This window comes from Otolemur garnettii, unplaced genomic scaffold, assembly GCF_000181295.1.
Source record: "Otolemur garnettii isolate 467f Iridium unplaced genomic scaffold, OtoGar3 scaffold00207, whole genome shotgun sequence".
NCBI lineage: Eukaryota > Metazoa > Chordata > Mammalia > Primates > Galagidae > Otolemur > Otolemur garnettii.
Window position 1 is genome coordinate 1257915 of NW_003852602.1, and position 19011 is coordinate 1276925.

Below are 19011 nucleotides of genomic sequence, written 5' to 3' on the forward strand. Positions count from 1 at the left end.
TTTATTGTTGTTGTAGTTTGGCTGGGCCCAAGTTTGAACTCACTACCCTCTTTATATGGGGCCAGCACCCTGTCGACTGAGCCACAGGCACCACCATATTTTTCTCAAATTTAAATGATAAAGCTAGGATTCAAAACATATTATTTCTAACATCAGATCCCATGTTTTATTTTTCAAATATGACATGAAAATTATTCATTTCCAAATCTATAATGAAGTTGACTTGATGTAATTTAGTCTTTTTCTTTTGGAGATAGATAATAAAAGATATCAGGTTATTTTCTTAATGGAATTGAACCTTCATAACTGACCACCTCCCTGCCTTAAACACCTCCTAAAGTTGACCTAATTTTCATAGAAAGAACATTCACCACATGTGCATATCAGTATAGCAGGCCTAGTTCCTTATGCTGGCCACATCTCTATGGTGGCTAATTTGTTACAGTCCCTTGGGGAGTCAAGGAGTTACTACTGCATTTTGCAACCATCTTCTGGAATTTAAAAGAATGTGGTTTATGCCTAAAATGTCCCTGTGTATGTATAATTCTTCTAATTAAAATTTCCATAGCCTAAGCTAATTTTTTTAAAATATTACAACTTAACCTATTTTTAGAATATAACTTAAACTAATTTTATGAACTTACATCCAGAAGCACTATCAATAAGATTTGAATTTCTAAATGAAATGACTATTTGATTTACAATAGTCAAATTATAAGAAAATCCTTTCTTTCTTATGCAGATTTCAAAATAAATTGTTTTCTGAGAGTTCCAAATTCCAAAGCTAAAGATAGGGTTATATTTTTTAATATTATGATTTATACAAATAGCAGCAAATACTGAATAATCTAAAAGTATACTTCTAAGCAGAGAGATAATGTCAGAGGATAGAAAGGGAATGAGTTTTCAGTACTATCTCATGATGTGTTATCAAAAACACATATCTGATACATCCATACATACATGCATGAACATTTTTTAGAGATGGAATTGAGGGTATTATCATGTCACTGTGCTTGGTTTAAGCCCATTTGATGCACCATTGACTCAAAATATGGTTATTGAAATATGAAATAAGGCATGCATTTCATCTTAACTCACAATACAAAAGCACAGCTTCCAAATTCACACAAAAACATCACAGTCATAGCATTCTCTACTGTTTATCAAAAGACATTTTGATCATTGTATGCCCTTCATGAAAGAAATCCCTATGACATTTTATTAATAAGGCAATGAATTGATGATAGAATTTATTTAAAACAAAATAAAACAAAATATTAGTAAAATAAAACTCTCAATGTCTCAAGAACATCCTTAAAAGTCCAAGGATTACACAAGATTATTCCACATAAGTAAGGTACCATGAGGTTAGAGGACTTGGATGTAAATTATCTATTAGTCTGCTATTCTATACTAATTACCTAGGATCTCTCGAAGCCACTTATGGCCAACTGGCAATAAGTCAGTATCCTTTGCTCCATCTGTAACTTTTTTGCTGTGTCTCTTACACTTTTGAACATTTTGCTGGAGCACACAGGCTCTTTCTTTGTTTTTGTTAAAATATATATTTCAATCATTTCATTCATTACATGTTTGCATATGCATTTGCAGGAATAGAGGATCTAAAATTTAGTCAGAAATGGTAAAAAAGCATTTCTTTGTTTTCTTGTCCTTTTTCATATTTTTCCCCCATAGTGTGGAAACAAATGAATGATCAAATTTTTAGGCCAATGTCTTCATTTTTTACTTTTTATATTTTTTTTTACTTTAAGTCTTTTTATTTGTTAAAGTTTTCTATTAGAAAAGTATGTATACCATGGAATACTATGCACCCATAAAGAAAGATGGAGACTTTACCTCCTTCATGTTTACATGGACGGAGCTGGAAAATATTCTTCTTAGCAAAGTATCTCAAGAATGGAAGAAAAAGTATCCAATGTATTCAACCCTATTATGAAACTAATTTATAGCTATCATAAGAAAACTATAACCCAATTTTAGCCCAAGAATACGGGGAAAAGGGAAAGGGAGGGGAGGGGAGGGGGGAGGATGGGTAGAGGGAGGGTGATTGTTTGGATCACACCTATGATTTATCTTTAAGGGTATATGTGAATCTTACTAAACATAGAATATAAATGTCTTAACACAACAACTAAGAAAATGACATGAAGGCTATGTTAACCAGTTGGATGAAAGTATTCCAAATTGTATATAGAAACAACCCACTGTATCCCAAGATAGTATTAATGTACACAGCTATGACTTAATAAAAAAAATAAAAAAGTATTAATTGTGAAACTTTGTAAACCATTGATTAGTAAAAGGAAAGCTATATCTACTCACAGTGACAACACAATAAGATAAGTCTTATTAATTATGTGACGTATGTCCTGATGGCCATTTTTCTCTACATATATAACTTTTAAAATATACAGTGTTATCACTAGGCCAATGTTTTTATAATGATTTATGAAGCTGTGAGAAATAAAATTGTCAATGCATATTTTTATATCATAATTATCTTTTTCTTAATGTGGGACTTCAGTCTCTTCTCTGACATATGTGTGTAAAGAAGTGAGATGTCTTCATTCCCATTGTGAACAAAGTGATGTTTGATGACTTTTATTGGACTCATGAAATACTGAAGTCACAGGACAACCTGGCACATTGAAATAAGGAGGCACAGAATATTCAGAGAGATTCCACCACTGAAATCTGCTTACCTGGAGCAGTAGTTACAGGAGTCAGTACATGGTAAAAATCCTTAAATGATAATTTTGACAAATGGCTGGAGGCTGAATGCAGAAAAATGCACTTCTTGGGGGGAATAAGCTCACAGTTTTAGGAGCACCCATCACACTGTTGTTAGTTTTATGTCCAGTGATTGCTGCAAGTTCTCACAGCAAAGACCAGGAAACATAGGAGGAGTAATCTTATTAATTTATACTCAACCTTCTTCATAACAATTTCTCTTCAGGTGACAGACTTTGCTAGAACTATATCTCAGAAGGAGGAATGGATTTCATCCCAGTCCAGAGCCCTCTAGACTTCCTGTCTCACTTAACAGAGGAAAGTCAATAGGGTTAGTGTCAGGTCTTTAGGAAATTATGTTGCAAATACCACAGGAAGGAAAAGAAGTATTGGAAAAAGGAAGCAAACAAAAAGACTGGAATTCTGGTTTGAATCTGGGATATAAGAACTTTGAAAGTGTTCACTGTGTCTTACTGATGAGTAAACAGCTGAAACATGTTCATATAATCAATAACTATTTATAGATCCATATGAATAGAGAGACCATAGAACAAGTCACCACCTCCAAATTGGAGATGGGGGAGAGAAAGAAGGGAAAGGGAAAGAGAGAGAAAGAAATATAGAATTACAACCCACTGAAGATAAAACTTATGAGCAATTTTCCATGGGAAAAAGCACCTGGATGGGGAAACCTGAATTATAATTGACAAATTTCTGGAGATGAAGTGTAAACAAGATAGACAAGTCTGATAGAGAAAAGCTCTCCATGGGAATCCCAGGCATCAGGATTCCCCACAGTTTGGTGACGTTTACCTCCTGGAACTCTACCTGATTCACATAATCAATTGTGGAGAAAACAAATCTCCCCGTGTTTCTGGTACAGGAGGGGAAAAATAACATGTGCCAGATCATCCCATTGTACTTAAAAAGGTCTGATCTCAGGAGAAATTATTTAACCAGGGCTTAACCTGTTGGGGTTTTATCAGAGCCTATCTGACTTGGAGAAGGAAAGATTCCTAACAACAGCCTCTTTAAGTCATCCTGTTCCATACAAGTGAGTGGAAAAATGTAGAATTTCTCATAAAATTTAGTTTAGGGATGTAGGCTCACTGAGAAACTGAGACCTAATCATAGATGCTTTCTATTCCAACACTTCACCACCACAGTGATTAAGGCCTAAATACAGCAGTTCCTTCTTCTGAGTTATGTCATCTCCAGGTCTCAGGGAGAAGCACCATGGAATACTATGCAGCCATTAAAAAGATGGAGACTTCGCATCTTTTATGTTTACCTGGATGGAACTGGAACAAATTCTTCTTAGTAAAGTATCACAAGAATGGGGGAAAAAACATCCAATGTATTCAGTACTACTATGAAATCAGTATGTAATCACCTACATATTCATAGGAATGGTAAAACAAACTATAGTCCAGAAAGAAGGAGGGAAGAGGAAAGGGAGGGAAAACCACAAGGAGGGGAGGGTATTTGGGGGGATCCAACCTAATGTGCATAATGCAATGATACATTTCTAAACCATTAAGAATAGAGTATGAATGTTTCTACCACAACAAATAAGTAAGCAAGGAGATAGTTAGTTAGATGTAAGTATTCAACATTGTATATCAAACTGTGGATAGCACATCATACCCCATAAGTGCATTAATGTACACAGTTATGATTTAATAAAGAATTAAAAAAATAAAAAATAAAGTCAAAAGGCAGTTTGAGGAGACAGGGCAAGAAATAGAATAAGTAAAGATGCTGGAATTATCAGACAAGAAAATTTTAAAAATCCATTATGATTAATATGCTAAAAGCTCTAATGGAAAACAAGGAATAAGGAAGAATTTCATCAACTCGATAAAAAATATCAATGTCAGGGGAAGAAAGGTGGAAAGGGGAGGTAAAATGGCTGATGAGAGACTTCATTCACTGGACTAACCTAGAGGGAAGGAAAGGTTTCAGATGAAGAAGTGGGAGAAAGGACACAGTTCAGGTAGGAGTCAGCGGAAAAAGTACCAGAGTCTTCCATGGACTTCACAGAGGAAAATTGCAAAGCACAGAAGGAAAAGGGAAAGGAGGAAAAAAGATATTGGCAAGAATAAAACCCAGAGAGGCTCTGAGACAAGTAAAGGGATAAGGGGAAGATTCCTTTCTCCTCTCCACACTCCTTCAGTGAGCAGTGAACTAGTAAGTTGCTTGGAAGCTTTTCTACCCTCATAAGCCCAAGTGATGCAGCAACAATAAAATTCTGTGGAGAACTTGTAATCTTGTATAGTCCCAGAACTTGGACATTCCAAATAGGATTCCCCTCCAAGGAGAGTAACCTGACAGGCAGAAGAGCTGACTTTCTTCTATTCAGACTCTTATCCTTTCCTACCCCTTCCCTGTCCACTGCAAGCTGGAGAGCAATTTAAGCCAAGCATTTGGCAAGTGGCTGCCTCTCCCCAGCTGGTGTGTCCTCCAGTATGAGGTTTCCACAGAGAACAGGACACATGCCCTACCAGAGCAACCAGGCAAGAGGCAGAAATAAATGTTATATAAATTGTAAAGAGGAGGTCAAGCAATCACTTTTGCTGACAATATGACCTTGTATCTAGAAAACCCAGTTATTTCACCAACAGTCTGAGACTGATAAATTCAGCAAATTCTAAGGATACATATATCAGTACTTCTATATACCAGTAACAGTCAAGCCAATAATTAAATCAGAGACTCAATATCACTGAGACTAGCTATAAGTAAAATAAAATACCTAGGTATATACTTAACCAAGGAGATAAAAAATTATCTATATGGAGAACTACAAAATTCTGAGGAAAGAAATTAAAGAGGATACAAACAAATGGAAAACATTATGCGTGTGGATTGAGATAATAAACATTATTAAAATGTCATACTACCCAAAGTGATTTACAGATTCAGTGCAATCCTCATCAAATTACCAGTGTCATATTCTACAGATACAGAAAAAATATCTGTATGCTTTTTTTTGAAACCAAAAAAGAGTACAAATAGTCAAAACAATCTTAACCAAAAATAACAAATCTGGAGGCATTATATTATGAGACTTCAAACTAAATCACAAGGCTACAGTAACCAAAACAGAATGTTATTTGTACAAAAATAGAGACACAGACCAATGGAACAGAACAGAAAACCCAGATATAAAACCATTTACCTACAACCAACTCATCTTTGACAAAGCAGACAACAACATACACTGGGGAAATGAAATTTTATTCAGTAAATGACTCTGGGGAAATTAGATAGAATCATGCAGAAAATGTAATAGGACCCTCACTTCTCACCACTAACAGAAATTAATTTAGGAGGGACAGTAGGGGGAATAGAAGCCAAAAACCACATTCTTGGAAGGGAAAATACCCCCAGGAAAGGGAAAAAACAGAGAAATAAGCGGAGCAAGATGGAATAAAAACAGTTTAGCTAGCTTACTTTTAAACTAGCAGTTAAATTGCTCATCGGGGCAGATTCTGCCTTTACTGAAAGCCTGATCTGTAAGGGATACAGCTTACAAATACCCCTGCTGTGTTTGTAAACACTCTGAAGAACAATAGCCATAGCAAAAACTGCATGCAAAGTCTGGGAAGAAACATTAACCAGGCTGACCCCTGCACAGTCAACAGTCAAAGCAAATACCCATTGTGGGGATTTGTATAATGGCCAGGCAGAGATCAAGTGAACAGCTCAAACACTGAGCTATGGACAGGAGGGCTTGTACATTAACCACAGAGGGAAATGCCGCCAAGAGGAGATAAGGAGAAAATTCCTCTTTCTCACTGATTCTTCAGGGAGAACTGATGCCACTGCTTCTGCTCCACAGAGAAAGTAGAGGGGTCTAACCTCCCCCAATGAATCTGTGTGTGTGACCACAGACAGGAGCCACACAAGGCTCTGGTTCTGGGTTTCCCAAGCTTCCCAGACCCTTAAAGTTAATATTTATAGATAGAATAAGAACTAACATGCTTACTCCTAGAAACTGCTGACATTTTTACTCCCTTCCTCAGCTTACTTCCCTCAGCTAAATAAGAAAATAGCCTTCAATAAAAGCTAGGTGAAACAAACACTCAGGGCCACTCACTGAAGCCCCACAAGCTAGTGGTGGCCCCCTCTGCCTATCTTTGAAAATTCTATTCTGTATGTGCTATCTCTTTCTTTATCACTGCTTTTAACGTTATTTTGCCCCAGTAAATTACCACCATTTCCACTTGTCTTAAAGGACCCTGCCCATGGGGTGGGACCCTGGCAATGGACAAAACATTTAAATCTAAGGCATGAAACCAAAAGAATTCTAGAGCATAAAGCAGGAAAAATTCTTCTAGATATTGGGCTAGGCAAAGAAATTATGAAAAAGATTCTAATGACAATCACTGAAATAACAAAACTTAATAAAATTGAATTTGATTATACAAAAAAGCATCAGCATTGCTAAAGAAAAATCAACACAGCAAGTAAACAACCTATAGTAAGGGAGGAGAAAATATTTGCAAGCTACACATAGAATAAAGGACCAATATCCACAATTTATGAAAAAATTAAACAAGTCAGTAAGAAAGAAAACCATACAACCCTACTAAAAAGTGAGCACGATATATGAACAGAAACTTCTCAAAAGAAAAGAGACAAATGGCAAATAAGCATGAAAAATGCTCAAGATCATCAATCATCAGGGAAATGTACATTAAGACCACAATGAGATATCACCTTACCCCAGTTAGAGTGGCATTTATTAAAAAGTCTCTAAAAACAATAGATGCTGCAATGGATGAAGAGAGAAAGGAATGCTTATATACTATTGGTATGACTATAAATTACTGTGAACCTTATAGAAAACAGTGACAATTCCTCACAGAACTAAAAGTGTGCCTACCATTTGACCCAGCAATTCCACTATTGGTTGTTTACTCAAAGGAAAAGAAGACTTTTCATTAAAAGGACACCTACACTTTAATATTTATTGAAACACAATTTATAATTGTAAAGATGTAGCATCAACCCAAGTGCCCATCCATTCATGAGCAGATTAATAAAAGTCATATATGTATACCATGGAGTACTTCTCAGCCACAAAAAAGATGAATTAATATTGTTTGCAACAATTTGGACATTAATTCACCGTTCTCCAAAGTGAAATATCTTAAAAGTACAAAATGAAACACCATGTGTATTCACTAATAAATCGTAAAGAGTCAGTGAGTACACACATGCACAGAGAGAAGTAAACTGACTGGACACCAACCCAGGGTAGGGAGAGAAAAGGAGGGAAAAAAAAACTATTTGGATGATGGGCACACCTGCAGCTGTGGTAGGCTCACTCCATCACACAAGTAGAGTGCCCTACCATCATAGCTCACAGCAACCTCAAACTCTTGAGCTCAGCCTTCTGAGTAGCTGGGATTACAGGTGCCCACTACAACTCCTGGCTAGTTTTTTCATTTTTAGTAGAGATGGAGTCTCACTCTTGCTCAGGCTGATCTCAATTTCCTGAGCTCAAGCAATCCACCTCCCTCAGCCTCTCAGAATGCTGGGATTATAGGTGTGAGCTACTATCCATGGCACCCATTATTTTGAAATTTCAAAAAAAGTCTATGAAACACTTACAGATAACATGATACTTAGTGGTAAGAAACTAGAAGACTAGGAACAAGGAAAAGGTATTTTCTCTCACCATTTCTATTAAAGTGTATTAACATAAATTAATAATAATAATAATGAGGGTAACATCAGAGAAACATTTGTGTCTTCAAGTCATAGATACATTTCAGAATGTGTAGTCTCAGTTACTCAAGAGGCTGAGGCAGGAGGATTGCTTGATCCCAGGAGTCTGAGGTTGTTGTGAGCTAGGCTGATGCCACAGCATTCTAGCCTGGGTGCCCAGTGAGGCTCTGTCTCAGAAAAAAAACAAGGTCACACCTAGACATATCACATTCAAATTGCAAAAAAACTAAAGACAAGAAGAAATTTTTTTTTCTTTTAATGTTGGGGATTCATTCAGGGTACAAAGAACCAGGTTACATCAATTGTATTTGTTAGGTAAAGTCCCTATTATAATTGTGTGCCACCCTCAAAAGGTGTATCACACAATGTGACTCCCCAGCCCCTCCATCCTTCCTGCTCTCTGCTCTCCCTTTTTCCCAGCTCCCACAGTGTACTGGGTCATTGATTGTCCTCATATCAGAATTGAGTACTTGTGATTCTTACTTCTCCATTCTTATGATGCTTTACTAAGAAAGCATCCAAGTTAATACAAAAGATGTAAAGTCTCCAACTTTTTTAATGGGTGAATAGTATTCCATGGTACACATATGCCACAGTTTGTTAAGCCATTCCTGATTTGGTGGGCATTTAGGATGTTTCCACATTTTGGTGATTGTAAATTAAGCTGTGACAAACAGTTAAGTGCAAGTCTCCTTATGGTAAAAGGAATTTTTATTCCTTCTGGGGAGATAGATGCCCAGTAATGGGATTGCAGGGTCAAATGGGAGGTCTAGATTGAGTTCTTTGAGGGTTCTCCATAGTTCTTTCCAAAAAGTTTGTATTAGTTTGCAGTCCTACCAGCCATGTAAAAGTGTTCCCTTCTCTCCACATCCATGCCAGCATCTACAGTTTTGAGATTTTGTGACGTTGGCCATTCTTGCTGGGGTTAGATGATATCTCAGGATGGTTTGATTTGCATTTCTCTAACAATTAGGGATGATAAGCATTTTTTCATATGTTTGTTAGCCATTCATTTGTCTTCTTTAGAGAAGGTTCTATTCATGTCTTTTGCCCATTGATATATGGGATTGTTGGCTTTTTTCATGTGGATTAAGTTGAGTTCTCTGTAGATCCTAGTTATCAAGCTTTTATCTGATTCAAAATATGCAATATCCTTCCCCATTGTGTAGGTTGTCTATTGGCTTTGGTTGTTGTCTCCTTACCTGGAAAGAAGCTTTTCAGTTTAATTAAGTCCCATTTGTTTATTTTTATTGTTGTTGCAATTGCTGCAGAAGTCTTCTTCATAGTCTTTCCCCAGGCCACTAATTTCCAGTGTTTTTCCTATGCTTTCTTTTAGGATTTTTATCATTTTCATACCTTAATTTAAGTCTTTCATCTACCTTGGAGCTATTTTTGTGAGTAGAGAAAGGTGCAGGTCCAGGTTCAGTCTTTCGCATGTGGATATCTAGTTTTCCCAGCACCATGTATTGAATAGAGATTCTTTCCCACAGTGTAAGTTCTTGTTTGGTTCATTAAAGGTTAGACAGCTATAAGATGTTAATTTCATTTCCTAGTTTTCTATTCAGTTCCAAATGTCTATGTCTCTTATTTTTGTGACGGTACTATGCTGTTTTAACCACTATGGCTTTGTAGTACAGCCTAAAATCTGGTATGCTGATGCCCCCAGCTTTGTTTTTATTACTAAGAATTGCCTTAGTTTTCTCTGGTTCCATACAAAATGATGATTTTTTCCAAATGCTGAAAGTACAATGTTGGTATTTTAACAGGGATGGCTTTGGATTAGTAGATTGCTTTGGGAAGTATAGACACTTTAACAATGTTGATTATTCCCAGCCATGAGCATGGTATGTTCTTCCATTTGTTAATATCCTCTGCTATTTCTTTCTTATGGCTTCATAATTTTCTTTATAAAGGTCCTTCACCTCTTTTGTTAGATATATTCCTAGGTATTTCATTTTTTTTGAAGTTATGGTGAAGGGAGTTGTGTCCTTAATTAGCTTCTCACCTTGGCCGTTACTGGTAAGAAGAAAATCTTGAACAATAACGACAACAACAGCAAGGACCGATGAATGGATTGTCTTTAACTGGACATTGTGGCAGGAGCCTGTAGTCCCAGCTACTCCAGAGGCTGAGTCAAGAAAATCGCCTAAGCCCAGGAGTTGGAGGTTGCTGTGAGCTGTGTGATGCCATGGCACTCTACCAAGGACAATAAAGTAAGACTCTGTCTTTACAAAAAAAAAAAAAAATGGAATGCCTTATCTATGGAGGAACCAAGGGAATGATTACGGAATCTATGTACAAAAAAAAGATTGCAGTGACTTACTTGTATTTAAAGTACTGAAATAAGAATACCAACAACAGAATTCTATAGGCAGCAAAATTACCCAGAAGAAGAGAAAGAATGAATTTCAAATAGACATAATCGGAGGAAATTCCCCACCAGCAGAATTTATCTGCAATGAATGCTAACAGAAGTTCTTCAGGCACAGGCAAATTATGTAGGTCAGAATCTTGAAACTACATCAATAAAGGAAAAGTGTCAGAAAAGGAATAAAGCAAAAAAAATTTTTTTTTCAATTCTAAATGGATCTAAAAGATAATGGTTTAAAATAATAAAAGTAATGTTTTGTGTAATTACAGTTTACATGCATAGTTAAGTGGAATAAATGATCATAGTGTCACAAGAGTCTGGAGGGAGAAATGGTAGATGTTCTGTTACCTGCACTATACACAAAGTAAACTCAGTTCTCCTGAACTGATGAGTGAATAAGGAAAATGTCACACACACACACACACACACACACACACACACCACGGAGTAACACTCTGCCATATAAAGGAATGGACTGTCATTTGCAGCAACTTGGACTTGGAGAACATTATCCTAAGTGAAGTGTGTAAGGAATAGAAAAACATACACAGGTCTTACTATTAAGAGGTCATATATGCTGTAAAGGACTTTGAATATTAAGAAGGAGGTAGGAGGTAGCTGAGGGATAAAAACTTACCTTATCAGGTACAATCCATACTCTTCTGGTGATGGCCATGCTGACCAAAGCGTTATACAATTAATCCATGTAACAAAAACACTTGGCTCCTAACATTTTTAAATAAAAATGATTTAAAAACCCTGAAGTTGAATTTGCTACAAAAATATACTTAAATATTAGGAAGTAAATTATATAACTTATAATAAGCATGTGAAAAAAATCAAATTTATTTTCAATTAAAACAATAATGAGCTATCACTACATTCATGGTAGAATAGCTAAAATGCAAACAGAACAAGATCAGTTGCTGACAAGGATACAGAGGATCTGGAAGTATCCTTCATTGCTAGTATAAACACAAAATGGCACAGCCACTTTTGAAAACAGTTCAGCTATGTTTTTTTGTTTGTTTTTGTGGGGGAGGAGTTTTTTTTTTTTTGTAAAGCTAAACATTATCTTACCATACATTCCACCAATTGCTTTCTTAGGTATATACTTATGCTACCTGAAACAGTATTCCCCACACATATATGTATATGTAATGCTTTAGTATTTTATTCATAGTTGCCCAACTGGAAGCAACCAAAATGCATTTAAGTATGAGTATAGATAAGTAAACTTTGGTACAACCACACAATGGAAGACTATTCAGCAATTTTTTTTAAAAAGTAAGATATTAAGCCAGTAGAATTAATAGGGGGACTTCAAATGCATATTTCTATATGAATGAGGTCAGTTTGAAAAGCCTACACACTAGGACGTTCCCTTTATATGACCTTCTATGAAAATATTGTACGGGCAATGAACATATCAGCAGTTGCCAGGGATTCAAAGTGAGGGGGAGTGGTGCTTGAATAGGTGAAACATGGAAAATTTTTTCATATAGTGAAACTAGTCTCTATGATACCATGAAGGTGGATATTCATTATACTTTTGTCAAAACTCATAGCATACTTTTGTCAGAACTTCATAGCATAAAGGTTGAGCCCTAATTAATGCAAAGTTTAAGAAGCCATTTAGGATATGGCTTCCCAGACATATCCATTTAGGATATGGCAATCTCAGGATAAAATGCAGACTGTTACAACTGTCTAGCTTTAATCTCACAACAGATGAAGCAATCTCACTCAAATTGCTGCAAGAAGAGGTGCTGCCCTAAATGATGCTGAAGGTAGATGAAGTCTGTAAGAATCACAGCAAAAGATACTCTAGTTGACAAAGTTTTCCCATGAGGGTAGAGTTAACAATTCTGAAACTCAACATGTACAGTGGGATTAAACAATGAAATAATCAGATGTGGTATAGCTCCTGCCATCTTTCATGGTTGGAGTGGAAGATTACAGAAAAGCAAGGGAGAAGATCCTATATGATAATGGGTTGGAGTCTCCATGGATTCACTGTTAGCTTAAGACAGACTGTTGGTAACACACTTTCAAGTATGTTGTAATTACGTGTGTATATCTGGGTACTGTCTGCTGACAGGTATTAAGAGGAAATTCCTACCACTGAAGTATGACCCCCTTTACTAATACCAGAGAATTATAAGGTTTTCCATTTTCCCAATAAGAACCAGTACCATGCCTGACTGTGGATATAACTTACTATTTCTTCTAGTCCTTTCAAATATGTGTCTTGGATGTGGATAAAATCATCACACACATGTTCAGATGAGTTTCCCACAGCACTCTTGAATGCAGGATGCCCTCTTTTTAGACCTCTGTTCTCCAGTACTCTGTCCTGCACACACTATAGCTATGGTGGTCTCCCCAAACTCTCAGCTCCCTCTCCCGAGCTCAGGGACTCCCCTGGGCTTTGCTTGGGTGTCTTCTCACTGCACCACAGCTTAGAAATCTCTCAAGGCATTGATCTGCGGGCAATCATAAGTCTCCTCGCACTTGTTTTTAGGTCTCTCGGACATCACCATTCTTCAATGCTTGCTTCCCAGTGTTTTGAAAGCCAGTATTTCATGCTCTTTGTTAACTTAGCTAAATATCAAAGGTGAAGTTCAGGGGAAAAAACAAGCAATATTGTAAACTTCTTTTTATAGCTAAGAACCAACTGACATTTAAATGATTTTCTCTTAATTCACACACATTATTTCTCCTAAATAATAAGCATAATACTTTGTATTAATTAATTAACTTGATCATAAGATATCAGGCCCGGGACAGAGAACAGAGCAAAAGGTTAAGAAGAAAAGTAAAAAGCCTACACATTCATACGAAAGATACAACATAACTATAGTCCAGAAATAAAGATAGAAGAGGAGGGAGAGGGAGGGGAGCAGAGGGGCGAGCCCAGGAGGAGGGAAGGTAATTGGGGGGACCCCACCTAAGGTGCATAACACAATGGTACATTTCAAAACGATTCAGAATAGAGTATGAATGTCTTAACCACAACAAATAAGCAAGCAAGGTGATGGTTACATTAATCAGTTTGATGCAAGTGTTCCACACTATTTATTACTTCAGCACATTGTACCCCATAAATGCATTAATGTACACAGTTATGATTTAATAAAGAAAAAAAAGTAAAACACCCCTTCTTATAGTTGGTTATCCTTTGGTCTGGCACCTCCCCAGTGGTGTTAGCAATGCTCTACGCAACCCAACATACTCTGTCAGAATGAACAACCTCCTCAGTGGGGTACACACTGTGAAAGAATCTTGTTCTGTGAAATAATCAACAGAGTAAAATTTTCATCACTCTGTGGTTTGAAACTTCTTTCCTAGAGCAGCTTAGGACTAAATTTTATGCATCCTTTAAAGGAACATAAAATCTAACAGGTCAGGGACAGGAGACACTGATATTTCTGCCAAATGGTTTGTATTTTATTTTATTTTTTTAAACAAGGAAGAGCACGAATGCAGTCCCCTACTACCACAGATTATGCAGTTGAGTTTCCCACATTTGGAGAAATCATAGGGGTCAGCGCATCGGGAGTGCAATGGATAAGCCTCACCCTGGGAAAACTACCTTCCTGATCATGGTACCTGCCCTTCCAGGTAAGTACGTCTGACAAATGATTTTTAATAGTAATACCCAACAATATACAGGTAGTTCCATCTGATTACTATTTTGTTTTGTTTATTTTTGTTAAGAAAAGGAAACAACTAAGCTTCAGGCCTAATGACTATATGATTTGACTCCATCTTCACAATCTTTACAAGACTTTGGTTTGATTTGGAGGGTGGGCGGCTTCCCTGAGTATCATCATCCCCTGAGGGAGATTTAAAGCAGGTCTAGCAAGTCCATTTCCCCTTCACAATGAGAGATTCTTCCTTTATGCAGGAGGAGTTCTGGAACTCCACTGTAAGACAGGTGGCTGATAACACTTCTCTTCTGCTTTTCTACCCCCTGGAATTTTACAAAGTAACTTGCTTAAGGTCCCAGAACAGTTGGCTACTGAGGCAAGAACTGAACTCAATCCCTGCTCCAGTTTCCAGGCTTTGCCTTCGACAGTTCCTGACAGTTCATAAATGGCCTTGGTGCTAAGCCTTTCTTTAGAGGCTTTTAAAAAAAGAGCAATTGTGGATGTTTGATGAATTCTTATTACCGTGGCTTCCTTTTTCTCCAATGTGTTGTAGAGTCGTGCAGTCAACAGTAAAATGTGTAAGTGCACATAAATGATCCCTGTATTGTGAAAATTGCAGAAGACAAACAATTATGTGGGCGAGTACATTAGGTAATGTGTATTGCTTAGTTTCAGAGACTTGGCTTTATTCTGAGTGTTGAACTCAATTTCCATATTACTGTAAGACATTGATCATTACTGGCCTAAGTACATATTCGCTTTGATTATCTCAGGCATTCACTGTGGCCATATTTTTAACTTCTGATTCAGGTAAAGGAAATATCTGATGGGTATTGTGACTGGTCTCTGCCACTGCAAAATACACTCAAGCAGGTGTGGAATAGCAATAGCATGTGAAAAAAGGCCAATAAATAGTAAATTGCATTTCCAAGGAACATACTAGGTTTATCTCATGTGATTATTTAAAGAATATACAGAAATAAAATTGCATTGTTTAAGCCATATCGTAGTGGTTTAAAGAAAGCACACAGAATATGATAGATGTGTTGACATCACCATGGGTAGTAAGTTCAGCCGCAAATTGAACTCAGAAAGCTGATGTACTCAGTAGAATGAGGATGCAGATGTGAATCAAGTCTACTAAATTGTTCTCCATCTTTCTCTCTTTCTCTCTCTGCCTTTGCCTTTCTTGGTGTGTGTCTCTCTCTTCTTCTCTTTCTCTTAGTCTCATGCAACAAATGAAGACAAAGCCATAGGGAACATAAGAATATATAAAGCTCTTTAGCAAAGCCCATAAACCCCATCCCAATCTGAATCTTTCTTCCCACACACATACTCCGTCAGACCCAACTTCCCAAGCTTACCAGAACACCAGAAGATTCTCCAAACTGGTTGCATCATGATGCTGTATCCTTGTATGCATTGTTCTTCCCTGAATACGTCTGAATTCCTTTCCATGACTGAAAATACCTCTGCTTTAATTGCACCTACCTAAGAAGGCTTCTTCTGAGTGCTCCAGGGCACTTTAGTCGTAAATAATCTTTCAAATGTGGTCACTGTGATATACTGCCTCTTCTAATAAACTCTGAGATCCAACAAGATAGTCGCAAAATATTTTAATCCTTTTTTTCTCCCTCACATCTAATCTATTTATTAAGCACCTGTTGAATTCAAGAGATAGATTGCCCACCTATGAAGTGCCCACAGGCAAGTTTAAAATTCTTCTCAAACTCAGAGTTACTATAAAATTAGAGATATTTATATGGATATAGCATATACATTACTCAATTTGTATACATACCTACAAAATTAGGTAGCTAGTGTTAATATGCCCATGTCACAGATAAGAGTTCCACTTTTAGAGAAATAATCTAAACTCTATTCATAGAGTTAATGGATGAAGACAAGACAGGCTGATTTGGGGTGTGATGCATATTCACATGTATATACTTTTTAACCTATAACATAATCATCCCCCATGGATTACTTTAATTCTTATAGGACTTTTAAAAGCAGAATTATACCAGCCACTTTATTCTGCTTCGTTATTTCCAGCAACTAACACTTTAGCAAATTAAGACAAGACAAGAGAAGTAAGTTTCCCAAGGCCATGCTCCAAGTGCAAAGTCTAGTCTTCTTGCATGTATGGTGTCCTCAGTGGGAAGTATATGATTATCCAAAACAACATGGTAAATGGAAATATGATTATAACACGGTGTTTAATCTTAGTGTAGTATGTCTGTATACAATCACATTTCTTCTATATATGATAAATCTCAGTGTGTGATTATTTGAAGTGGTATTTTCTTTCATACAGGAGGTTAACACCTTGAATTTGCTCACACGGAAGTGATAGAAAATTGTTAGCTCTGTATTTTCTGAGGATGTTTTTTCCCGTCATCATTTCCCAATGGATTCTTGATGCCTGTAAGAACCAGTGTCCACCGATCAAATGCTGTTCTCCTAGTGATTCTGCCCATGAGTTATTATTCCTAGTGGCCATCCAGGCAATTCCACCAAGTGTCACATTTTGCTTAAATGGATACTAAAGCCATTTAGCATAAGCTAATTAAAAGTTGGCTGTCCTTCATGAACACGCCACATGATTGATGGCCCTGAGCTCTATCATCATTACAGAGGACATTACTTTTGTAGATGTGCCTTATAAAGCAACCCACAGCTATTTGTTATATTTTCATGACTGTGTAGGCTCTAACACAGTATGAACATACTCTGTTTAAGAAGAATAGTAGCATGATTTTGAACTTTAGTGTACATTTCTCTCCAATGTTTTGCCTCCACCCTCATCCCCGTCATTTTCCCCATTTTTACATCCTCATAGGTAGAAAACATGAAACATTTACTGAAAATAAAAGTCATAATATCTGTCAAACAAAATTCACTATGTCTGTGAAACTAAATGCAGTTTTTGAGGTAAATTTCAAATTCCGAAACTCCTATTTTTAAGAACAATTATATTCTTTATATTGACCTCTGTTCAAACCATTACAAATTACTCTAGGAAGTTATTGTTTGCTAGTGATTTGCATTGAGAATATTGACTGAAGAAAGGGCCATAGAGTTTAAATCAGAATATTCTTCTTTAGACAATAACAATTTTCCATCCACCTACTTCTCTGCAATGTATGATTAAGTGGGATGAAGAGAAGCTTTATTTTTAGTTGTAAGTAATAAGTACTCTCAGAATTGGGGGGTTAATGCTTCCTGGGTAATTGATCTATTAGGTGTCTTAGATGGCAATGTAATATGGTAAGAGGAAGAAAAGACGGGATTATGGTATCAAAATTGGCATCATTTTACTCATGCATGAGATAGATGACGTCCTGATTCCTATCGGAACCAGCATTAGTACTGACTCTTAGGAACAGTGTGAGGAGACTGTGACCTAATCATAGAAAGGGTTTAGCATGGTTCTGGGAACTTAGTAAGTGTTAACTAAACGAAGAGGATGATGTCGACGATGAGCTAGGATGTCAGCATATTTCCTGACATATTTCCCCTAGTTCAGGCATGCTCTACTATGCTGTCTACTAGGGCCTAGAACTGGATTCACTGGTCCTCACTAATGGCCTGTCTCCCTTGTGCACAATTGTAAATGTCTAAACAAATCTTTTCTAGGTTTCTGCAAAGTCATTGGAAATTAAGATACCTGCTTACTTCTGACTCCAAAAGGCTCCTTTCTCTCAGAACCCCAAACACCATGGCCTGCAGAACAGATGAGACTGTTGCAAATCTCCTTATGAAATCTTTAAGAACTGGCTGTATTTGTTTTCAGTGATTGAGGGTCACAGAAAGGCAAGATGCTTAGCTACATGGGCCGGAAACAAAATTCTAGCATTGTTCTCCAACGATCTCATACTTAACTTCCTTAAGAGGCACAAGAGGAAGGTGTTCATTGGATTTCTCTCCATTTATTTATTTATTCTCCCTTCACTACTCTGCAGCATAAACGTTGTTGAGTACACTTAGCCAGCCTCCAAGATTCCTTTCCCACAAGGTGGCCCTTTGTTTATCAATGAATTATCCTAGCTTGCTGATTGTATATCTGTTTACAGACACACAGTTTTTATCATTTATGGGAAGTCAAGCACCACTCTTCCTACCAGTGACCAGATGTAGGTAGAAATTGTTCTGAGGAAAATGTTCAGGGACCACAGTGAAGGTGGAACATACACTCGCAGGCATTCATTACACATCTATATTCCTGCTAAATAAGAAGGAATGAAAAATAACAAAATTAATAAAGATTAATAAAGTCACACAAAGTTTGCAGACCTGTATAAACATGCACACAATTACTGATGTTATGATGTCATCTGGTCTACTTTGCAAGCAACAGAGAAAAAATAATACTAGCTTCATTAAGCAAAAGCAAACTTAGAGAACTGGTGTCCGTTGTTCCAAAATCAATGAGAGTGTGAAAGCCTGGATGGGGAAAGTTATAAAACAACCATGACCAAGAACTCTTGCAGG

At 36.8% G+C, this 19011-nt stretch overlaps 1 non-coding gene across 1 annotated transcript; it reads right to left on the reverse strand.

Moving 5' to 3' along the window:
• Positions 1-14332: 14332 nt before the first annotated feature.
• LOC111721968 lies at positions 14333-14496 on the reverse strand. The gene has a single exon (XR_002770945.1). It is a non-coding gene; the product is annotated as a U1 spliceosomal RNA (small nuclear RNA).
• Positions 14497-19011: the final 4515 nt, after the last annotated feature.